Source organism: Schistocerca serialis, chromosome 10 (genome assembly GCF_023864345.2).
Source record: "Schistocerca serialis cubense isolate TAMUIC-IGC-003099 chromosome 10, iqSchSeri2.2, whole genome shotgun sequence".
NCBI classification, from domain to species: Eukaryota; Metazoa; Arthropoda; class Insecta; order Orthoptera; family Acrididae; genus Schistocerca; species Schistocerca serialis.
This window is the reverse complement of record NC_064647.1, coordinates 245,912,947-245,923,008: the sequence shown is the minus strand read 5'-3', so window position 1 is coordinate 245,923,008 and position 10,062 is coordinate 245,912,947. Positions and strand designations below refer to the sequence as shown.

The 10,062-nt window shown below is 45.5% G+C and overlaps 1 non-coding gene across 1 annotated transcript; it reads right to left on the bottom strand.

Annotated features, from left to right (window-relative positions):
- Window positions 1-9,608: 9,608 nt before the first annotated feature.
- On the bottom strand, window positions 9,609-9,683 carry Trnas-cga (transfer RNA serine (anticodon CGA)). Its single transcript has one exon. It is a non-coding gene; the product is annotated as a tRNA-Ser (tRNA).
- Window positions 9,684-10,062: the final 379 nt, after the last annotated feature.

Below are 10,062 nucleotides of genomic sequence, written 5' to 3'. Positions count from 1 at the left end.
GTTAGCGAAGATGAACACGTGCCAATAATTTCTGAGGTATGCAGTTTAGAGCCTATATTCACGGGACATTTCTTTTTCGACCATAACTTTACTGTGTGTGTTCTGCGTTACGGCAGGTCTTGTCATGGGGGTGCCTCATCAAGAGAGGTCCACCGCATGAGCGTCTTGGGAAGTGATTCCAGTGGTGGTTTCCATTCGCTTTCCACTGATGATAATGAAATGATGATGAGGACAACATAACACCCAGTCCCTGAGCGGAGAGAATCTCCAACCCAGCCGGGAATCGAACCCGGGACCCTTGGCGTGACGAGCCGCCGTGTTGAGCACTCAGCTTTTTCGACCACACTGCCACCTTTGAAACTTGCCTACCCTACAATCTTAGCAATAACAGTACCGGTACATGTATTCTGTATAGTGTCAGAGGTATCGGAACGCTTTTTGCTCTTAACCTTCGACTCGTTCGTTTCCGGTCAACGGACGCTATCTAAAATTGATGCATTTATCCTCCTCCATCATCCTTGAATCTATCATCACTATGGGATCACCCTGTATGAACGTATATTTATGGTCCCCAATGTCTGTGACTTTGACGCTCTGTACCGTCGCCGGATGACATTTCCGGATATGGGTTCCCTTTGTAAAACACGATCTACCAAGTCCCCTCTGCAACCTCTACAACAGTGTAACATGAATTGTCAAACACACTGTGCATCGCTTATACAGATATCGATACAAGTAAAAATAGTAGGGAAAATACAAACATTAGCTTACTCACTACACATTCAGTAAACATTCTAAGAATTGTTATAGTAATATGGGGTACAGAAATGAATTTGATCTTGAAAGGGTTAATGGAAAGGAATCGAGAAGCTGGGCAAAATCTCTCCTTTCGTAACCTCTAGAATGTTATGTAAATGAGAGAGCACAACTGCGGGGTGAAGTAGCGTTTTAAAGAATTCCACCGGCGCGTTCTCAAGTTGAGTACGTCCCGCCAGGGAGGAATTAAAGAGAAAAGAGTAATTATCATTAAGGAGCCATTTGCTAATTGCATCTGCGTTTCCACTTTTCGGAGTGTCGGAAAAACAGAGCGGATATTGTTTTTATGCAAAAGGCCTCGGAAGCTGAACCCCTACTTAAGACGTTCCTGTAAGGTGGTGCGGTGCTGTAGGCTCCACGAAGGGAGCTGTTCCCGGAGAAATATATCCCGGCCTAGCGGTGATAAACGAGCAGTCTCGGCCCTGCGAAGCCCTTTGCCGGGCGGACAGCGGCAGCGGTGATCGGGGAATCCCCCAGGGGGGGCGACTGGCGAACCGGGGACTTTGGAGGGCAGCCGGGACTTTCCAGCAGCGGCGTGCAAGTGCACCGTCCGGCTCCGGAAACTTCTTCACTTCCAGGAGGGCGCGCACACCTGTTTGTTGTGGCCAGCTGCAAGTTCCTGCACGCTACTGCGTGCGACTGCTGTCAAGAGCTTAGAGGAACAGAGCTTACAGAGAGACCATATTTTAATGTTTGATAATCTTCGGTAATATGCCTGGACAACACTGAGTTAAAACTGCGAATAGCCCTTACAGCTGTTTCCGGTTTTGGCATTTGTGTGACGTTCAGGAAGGCAGCTGCAGAGAGAGAGAGAGAGAGAGAGAGAGAGAGAGAGAGAGAGAGAGAGAGAGAGAGAGAAAATGTGGGCTGCACCTAGCAAGTCAGTGCGTTGTAAACATCCACTCACTGAACTATAGGGATGGCACCTAAGAGATGTGGATAAGTTAGGGCCAAAAACAGATATTAATAACAATGGAATGCAATAAGTTAACCAATTCTTTTACGATTACAGTGTTATTTCTGATATAAAAATGATGACGTGAGTAGAAAGCTACAGAAATTTCGGTGTCTAAGTCGTAAAATCAAACCTTTTTTTTCCAAAATGGTACAAGTATACATGATTAGACTATTTGAAGTAATGACGGTATCTAACACGTTTTACGGGTATGAATGTTCGACGCTAACTACACAACAGATCAGAAAGACGGAATTTTCGGAAGTGAAATTTCTGAGAGCAGCAGCTGGCCGATTACACATTATTTGATGTGAAGACAACTACAGGTATCAGGAAATAACTGAACATATTTTAACGAAGAAACTGTCACGTACAGAAATAAATATGAAGAGCATGTAACAATAACGCAAGCAATCAGAACACGAAAGTCACAGCTGAACTGTAAATCGGAGAAATGGAGGAATAAGATCGTTCCATTTCACAGGTCCTGTAATTCTTCCTCTGTTTCACTGTGGGCAACAGTGTCATCACCGGCCCTTAGCATTGCTATCCTTCCACCGTTAATTTGAAGCCTCCCTTGAAACTCTTCTTTCCTTACTTTACAGACTAAACACCAGTCGAGGAAGTCTGTATACCTATCTACCTTTCTTTTTAATTCGAGCACTTTTTTCTTGATCTTTCATTCTTTTCGGCACACTTGAGATACGTTAATCCGTTGTTGCTGCTGCTGCTGCTGGTGGTGGTGGTGGTGGTTGTTATTTTGTACAAGATGTTCCATTCGACGCAAAAATATCTGGTACGCAAGGGCTCTAAACGAAATGCATACCTTAAGAACTACGAGCACTACTGCATCTCTGTATATAAAGAAGGATTCTTCTAAATTCTGGCCCTAAAGAAGCGGTAAAATAGGCGGTGAAAGGATTTTTGAGAATATAAAGCTATTGAGGGTATTTTGAAGCTGCAACTATGAAAATTGGTTTTTCGTTTTCGATCAGAAAAAATACATTGTTTCAGCGTTTGGAATTTTAGTCCCTATCGGGGGGGGGGGGGGGGGGGTGATATAGAGGGTGAAATTTTTCTTGAAAATATATCATTAAATAACTACTAAAACATTTTTAACGCTACATCTATGAAAATTGATATTTGTCTTCCCAGTTGGAAAAAAAATACGTTGGTTTTTGGAAATTCAGCCCATAAGTGGGGCAAATAGGCGTTGAAATATTTTACGGGAATATTTCATTACGAAAGATTTTTTAAATGTAATTCTATGAAATTCGAATTTAGCATTTCGGTTAGAAACAAAAAAAAGTATTTCCGTGTTTTTGGGAATTCGACCTCTTAATGGCGTTACAAAAGCAATTTTAAAGCTTAATCAAGAAAATTTTTTATTTTCCTTCCCGATTAATAAATACTTGTTACGTCTTTTTTGGAAATTCAACCCCTAAGAGGATGAAATAGGGGATGAAAATTTTCGTGGAAGTATTTCGTTATATTAAAACCATTTTTCAAGCTCAATCAATAAAAACTAGTATTTGACTTCTATGGAAGTAATGGGATGAAAGTTTGTATGGAAATATCACGGCAAGAACTCAAAGGCAGAACTGACAAAGACTTTCGACTCCATCCAACAGAATCTCTTTTTGCTAAGAAGTATGGCCTTAATTAGGGTGAAAAGCTTCGATGATATTGCAATTTGTGGGAATAATAAATCGATTAAAGAAAGCTGGCCGGTGTGGCCGTGAGGTTCTAGGCACTTCAGTCGGGAACCGCGCGACTGCTACGGTCGCAGGTTCGAACATGCCTCGGGCATGGATGTGTGTGATGTCCTTAGGTTAGTTAGGTTTAAGTAGTTCTAAGTTCTAGGGGACTGATGACCTCCAAAGTTAAGTCGCATAGTGCTCAGAGCTATTTTTTATTAAAGAAAAAAAAATCTCTGCAGACCATACAGTCTACGCGAGCGAACCAGCGGTCGCTAAGCTAGACTTCGGTACTGTGAAACAAGTCTCTTATACTGGAAGCTCTTTGCTTTCCATATTTTGAGAGAGGGGGGGGGGAGTATGGACCAACAAGATAAAATATCCCGTAAACATTGGCTTTTAACTGCATTTCTTAAGAGCAGTGAGCAATTGTTCATACTCGCTACTGTGAAACTCATCTCTTCCAATGAACAAGTGCTCATAGCTTATAAGGTGCGCATTTTAAAACTCAGGTTTTCCAGATTTATTTGCTTCGAATGACCGTTGCTCCTGCGACGCCCTGCATAACAGCCACAGCTCGTATGTGTGGTTCAGTTTCTTCATCTCCTACGTGACAACACGAGGCGAGCAGTTTCCCAGTCGCGATGCGCCGTGTGTGCTGGCGTTCCGCCACACGGCCACGGCCGCGGACTCGGTCAGGGGATTCCCGCCCCCTAACCTCGCTACCCGCGTGACGTCACCAGGTTGCGCAAACTTGTCACGTGGCTCGTCCCCCGCTGCTAGCCGCGCTGTGCAGTGTTCCGTCTGTACGCACGATCGCTGCGTTTACCTCTCGACGTTCGCACCTTTAAGTTTTGCAGCAACTGTTTGAGGGCGGACGACGGTAGGAGGTGCAGGGAAAAGCAAAACAGAAATGTCGAACACTGATTACTGCAAATGAAGCTGATAAAACAGTCTGCTTCGCGGTAACACGAGACGTTCTGGTGGTGAGAGTTGCAGACAGACGACTAGTTTCATGAAATTTTGTCTTCGTGAACCAGTGAATATCTGCCCCTTAACTAGGTGAGGGTAGACAAGGAAAGGCGAAAGTAATACAGCTTATAGCGTGACAGAGTTAGTTGGTGTTTATTTGGTCTGCTCTAAAAAAGAAAAAGAACACGAATGTATTTGGTGGGGGTGGGGGGGGGGGAGGGGGAGCAGGAACGATTTGTCCACGTCTATACCACGCAAGGCGTTGTGCGGTGGGTGGCGGTGGTTACCTTACGCCATCGCTGGACACACTTCTTCCCATTCCACTCACAGACCCAGCGACGAAACGGTGTTGGGTTGTATGCCTCAGTACGAACTCCAACTGTGAGCCCCAACTAACCTGCCCAGTTTGTTGTCGTCGTCGTCCTTACTCAAGATCAGGCATTAGATGTAGCGGAATCGCTTTGTGGTCTGTCGCAACTTCATTTTCTGTGCACTTCTTCAATAGCGTTTCGCGAGAAGATCACTTTTTTGCCTTCAGGTACTCCAGTCGTCGTTCACGAAGCTTCTCCGTAACAACAGCGTGCTGACAGGACGTACAGCTAACAAATGAAGCACCACGGCGCCAAGTTGGTAGCTCTTTCCTCACACGATATCATGCAGATAGTGGGCGAAGAGGAACAGGCAGATTGGGTATTTCTAGACTACTTCTGGAAAGCGCTTGATACGGTGCCCGACTGCGGACAGTTAATGAACGTCTGAGCATAAGGATTAGGTTCGCAGATACGTGAGCGGCTCCAGAATTTCTTATGGAATCCGATATGGTGTCCTCGACGATTAGTGTTTATCAGAGACAAGGTTATCGTCCAGGAGTGCCCCACGGAAGTGTGATAGGATCGCTGTTCTCTATATACATAACTGATTTGGCGTACAGGTTCAAATTCAAATGACTCTGAGCACTATGGGACTTAACGTCTGAGGTCATCAGTCCCCTAGACCTTACAAATACTTAAACCTAACTAACCTAAGGACATCACACACATTCATGTCCGAGGCGGGATTCGAACCTGCGACCGTAGCGGTCAGCGGTTCCACACTGAAGCTCCTAGGACCACGCGGCCACAGCGGCCGGCTTGAGCCTACAGGGTGGGCAGCAATCTGCAGTTGTTTGCTGATGATGCCGTCGTGTACGGGAAGGTGTAGAAGTTAAGTGACTGTAGAACGAGACGAGATGACTTAGACGGAATTTCTAGTTGGTGCGATGAATGGCAGCTAGCCGTAAATGTGGAAAAATATAAGTTAATGCGGATCAGTAGAAAAAAAACAATTACGTTATGGTCGAATACACCGTTGACAGTGTGTGGCTTGACACAGTCATGTCAATTAAAAATCGAAGTGTAACGTTGCAAAGCGATATGAAGTGGAACGAACACAATAAAAGAAGTAAAGCTGTGAGTACCGGGCGTGAGTCGTGCTTCGGTAGCTCAGATGGTAGAGCACTTGCCCGCGAAAGGCAAAGGTCCCGAGTTCGAGTCTCGGTCGGGCACACAGTTTTAATCTGCCAGGAAGTTTCATATCAGCGCACACTCCGCTGCAGAGTGAAAATCTCATTCTGGAAACATCCCCCAGGCTGTGGCTAAGCCATGTCCCCGCAATATCCTTTCTTTCAGGAGTGCTAGTTCTGCAAGGTTCGCAGGAGAGCTTCTGTAAAGTTTGGAAGGTAGGAGACGAGGTACTGGCAGAAGTAAAGCTGTGAGTACCGGGCGTGAGTCGTGCTTCGGTAGCTCAGATGGTAGAGCACTTGCCCGCGAAAGGCAAAGGTCCCGAGTTCGAGTCTCGGTCGGGCACACAGTTTTAATCTGCCAGGAAGTTTCATATCAGCGCACACTCCGCTGCAGAGTGAAAATCTCATTCTGGAAACATCCCCCAGGCTGTGGCTAAGCCATGTCCCCGCAATATCCTTTCTTTCAGGAGTGCTAGTTCTGCAAGGTTCGCAGGAGAGCTTCTGTAAAGTTTGGAAGGTAGGAGACGAGGTACTGGCAGAAGTAAAGCTGTGAGTACCGGGCGTGAGTCGTGCTTCGGTAGCTCAGATGGTAGAGCACTTGCCCGCGAAAGGCAAAGGTCCCGAGTTCGAGTCTCGGTCGGGCACACAGTTTTAATCTGCCAGGAAGTTTCATATCAGCGCACACTCCGCTGCAGAGTGAAAATCTCATTCTGGAAACATCCCCCAGGCTGTGGCTAAGCCATGTCCCCGCAATATCCTTTCTTTCAGGAGTGCTAGTTCTGCAAGGTTCGCAGGAGAGCTTCTGTAAAGTTTGGAAGGTAGGAGACGAGGTACTGGCAGAAGTAAAGCTGTGAGTACCGGGCGTGAGTCGTGCTTCGGTAGCTCAGATGGTAGAGCACTTGCCCGCGAAAGGCAAAGGTCCCGAGTTCGAGTCTCGGTCGGGCACACAGTTTTAATCTGCCAGGAAGTTTCAACACAATAAAAGGATTGTAATAGTGAAGGCGAGTGGTCCACAACGGTTTATTGGGAAGATTTTGGAAAGTATGCTTCATCTGTAAGGGAGACCACACACAAGACGCTGGTGCCAACCATTATAGAGTACTTCTGGAGTGTTTCTGACCCCCATCTGGTTCCATTAAAGGAAAACATCGAAAAAATTCAGAGGCGGGCTGCTAGATTTGTTTCCGGTAGGTTCCGTCAACTTCCAAATGTCACACAGATGCTTCGTGAACTCAAATGGGAATCCTTGGAGGGAAGACAACGTTATCTTCGCGAAACACTAATGGGATGAGGTTTTTAAATGCATATTCAACTCGTTTTTGCGATTTGAAAGATAGGAAGTTAATTGTAGAAAGCCCATCAAGCTTTAATTGTGGAACGAAATTGATGGTGTTTATTTCATAAACTACTAACAAAATTCAGAAACCCCTTGTTTGAAGGTAACTGTGCAACGACTTCATAGCTACCAACGTACATTTCACGTAATGGCCGCCAAGATAATAGACACTGAGCTGACACAGGTGATGGGATACCGACATGCACATGTACAGATTGCGGTGTTATTGCGTACAACAGTTTTCGATGTGATTACGGCCGCAAGACGAGAATTAACAAACTCTGAACACCGAATGGTAGTTGGGGCTAGTCGCGTGACACATTCCACTTCGGTAATTGTTAGAGAATTCAGTATTCTGAGATCCACAGTGTCAAGAGTGTACCGAGAACTCCAAACGCAGTGGTCGAGGGCATTCACTCAACGGCCCAGAGCAGCGGCGTTTGCGTAGAGTTATCGGTGCTAACAGACAAGAAACACTGCGTGAAATAAACGCAGAAATCCATGTGCGACACTACGACGAACGTATCGGTAGAACGGTGCGGCGAAATATGGGCTGTGGCAGCAGACGACTGATGCGATTGCCTTTGCTAACAGCGCCCTTCTGGGCTCGGAACCATGTCAGTTGGAGACTCGACGACGAGAAAAACGTGCTATGGCCAGACGAGTGCCGATTTCATTTGGTAAGAGCTGATGATAGGATTCGAGTGTGGAACATGCCCCACAAGACCGTGCTACAACATTAAGACTATGTCTCAACTACTTCTCCAAAACCGTATTTCAACTACGTTAGATTAGAAGTAAGCTTCCAAACATCGCACCAAGCAGACATTCGCTCCAAGTAACCTCCGGCTCTCCTACACAGAACCAGAGTGCACACTTTGCCGTGTACAACAGCCCACAGCCGGTCAGGCAGTTTATTATCGACTACAGTAGGAGGGAAGCCACGTATGTTTACAGAAACGACCGCTAGATGGCGCTATTCAGATGTGGCGGTGCCATTGTTTCCTGTTTTCTCGTTCGTTGTTAAAACAATGGCACCTCAAACTGACCGAGTAGTTTGTTTGGAGTAAGTGTTTTAAACGAAAGATTGCGAAAGAAATACAAACTTCAGGAGAAGGCTGTCGCTGGATTATTTTGAATGGTTTTCTTAAAGACCTAGCTTTGTTGAGCGAATTTTTACGGTTCGTTTTTAGGATTTCGTCACAATTACGTAGTGATGAGTTTCATGGTGGTCAAGTAAAATCGGTTATTGTTTCGAAAACTCTCGGTGCTGTGCTAAACGCGATTGAAGAATACTGGCTTGTGCCTTTCCGTGACATTGTGACCTTCCATTTTGGCCCTCTCTTCCTTTTCTTCTCTCTCTTCTCCTCTTCCTTCTTCCTTCGTCGTACCGCGGCTAAACTCAGGGTTTTCAACACAAAAAGGGAGGGAGGAAGGGGGAACGTGTGTGGTTGACCACGATGTCTTAGTGCTATGTGTGTCACCCTTATCTCCGTTTTGAGAAGATTGATGACTGAAGCAGAAACATTCCTCTAAAAGAAAAATGATAAGTCCTGAAAAAAAAATAGTAGTGTAGATTATAATGTCTATCGTTCTACCAAACTGAAGGAACACGACACCGTAAAGTTTCAACTTCGGAGCTGAAACCAAACTCATCTGTTCCAAATGTCATTCACAACGAGAGTTGTTTTCTGCTGTGTGTACAGTGGTCACTAATGACTGAAATAATCGCTCCAGTAATTTGATCACAATCTGTTTATGGGTTGCTAAGCAACGTATCAACTAGCTGACTATTCCGTGATTAATATCTGTCGTATTGAAACAGTAAATCAACTCACACTTGCTTTAAGCATCAAGAACACTTGCTATCCCTTCCGATAATTCTTTGATAATTATTATTAAGTTAATGCCAATAAATCACGATCAGTGTTACTTAATCCTTCACGCGACTAAGATAGCCTGCCGCGTATCTGAAACGTCGCGCCGATATTTCAAAGTCCGCGTGCGATTTGTTTCTAACAAAGTTTGGCTGTGGTTCCCAAGAATATTTTCTAAACCAACACCGGGTTGTGAACTATCAGTTCTATGTCCACCCGCACTCGATTACGACTTGTCCGCGCACTCGAGCAACTCTGAAGGTATCATCCTTCTCAAAGAGAAAAAATATCACCCATGACGCAGCATTGTGACCTGCTATGTCAAAACACATTTATATCCATCTCATAAAAACTCATTACCTATTCGTCCTAAAACATGTTGTACTTAGAATGAGATTTTAACTCTGCAGCAGAGTGTGCGCTGATATGAAACTTCCTGCCAGATTAAAACTGTGTGCCAGGCCGAGACTCGAACTCGGGACCTTTGCCTTTCGCGGGCAAGTGCTCTACCAACTGAGCTACCCAAGCACGACTCACGCCCCGTCCTCACAGCTTTACTTCTGCCAGTACCTCGTCTCCTACCTTCCAAACTTTACAGAAGCTCTCGTGCGAACCTTGCAGAACTAGCACTCCTGAAAGAAAGGATGTTGCGGAGACATGGCTTAGCCGCAGCCTGGGGGATGTTTCTAGAATGAGATTTTCACTCTGCAGCGGAGTGTGTGCTGATATGAAACTTCTTGACAGATTAAAACTCTGTGCCAGACCGGTACTCGAACTCGTGACCCCTGCCTTACGTGGGAAAGAGCCTTAGCGACTGAGTTATACAAATACGATTCGCGACCCGTCCTCACAGCTTTACTTCGGACAGTACCTCGCCTCCTTCCTTCCAAACTTCAGGCAAATTCTCC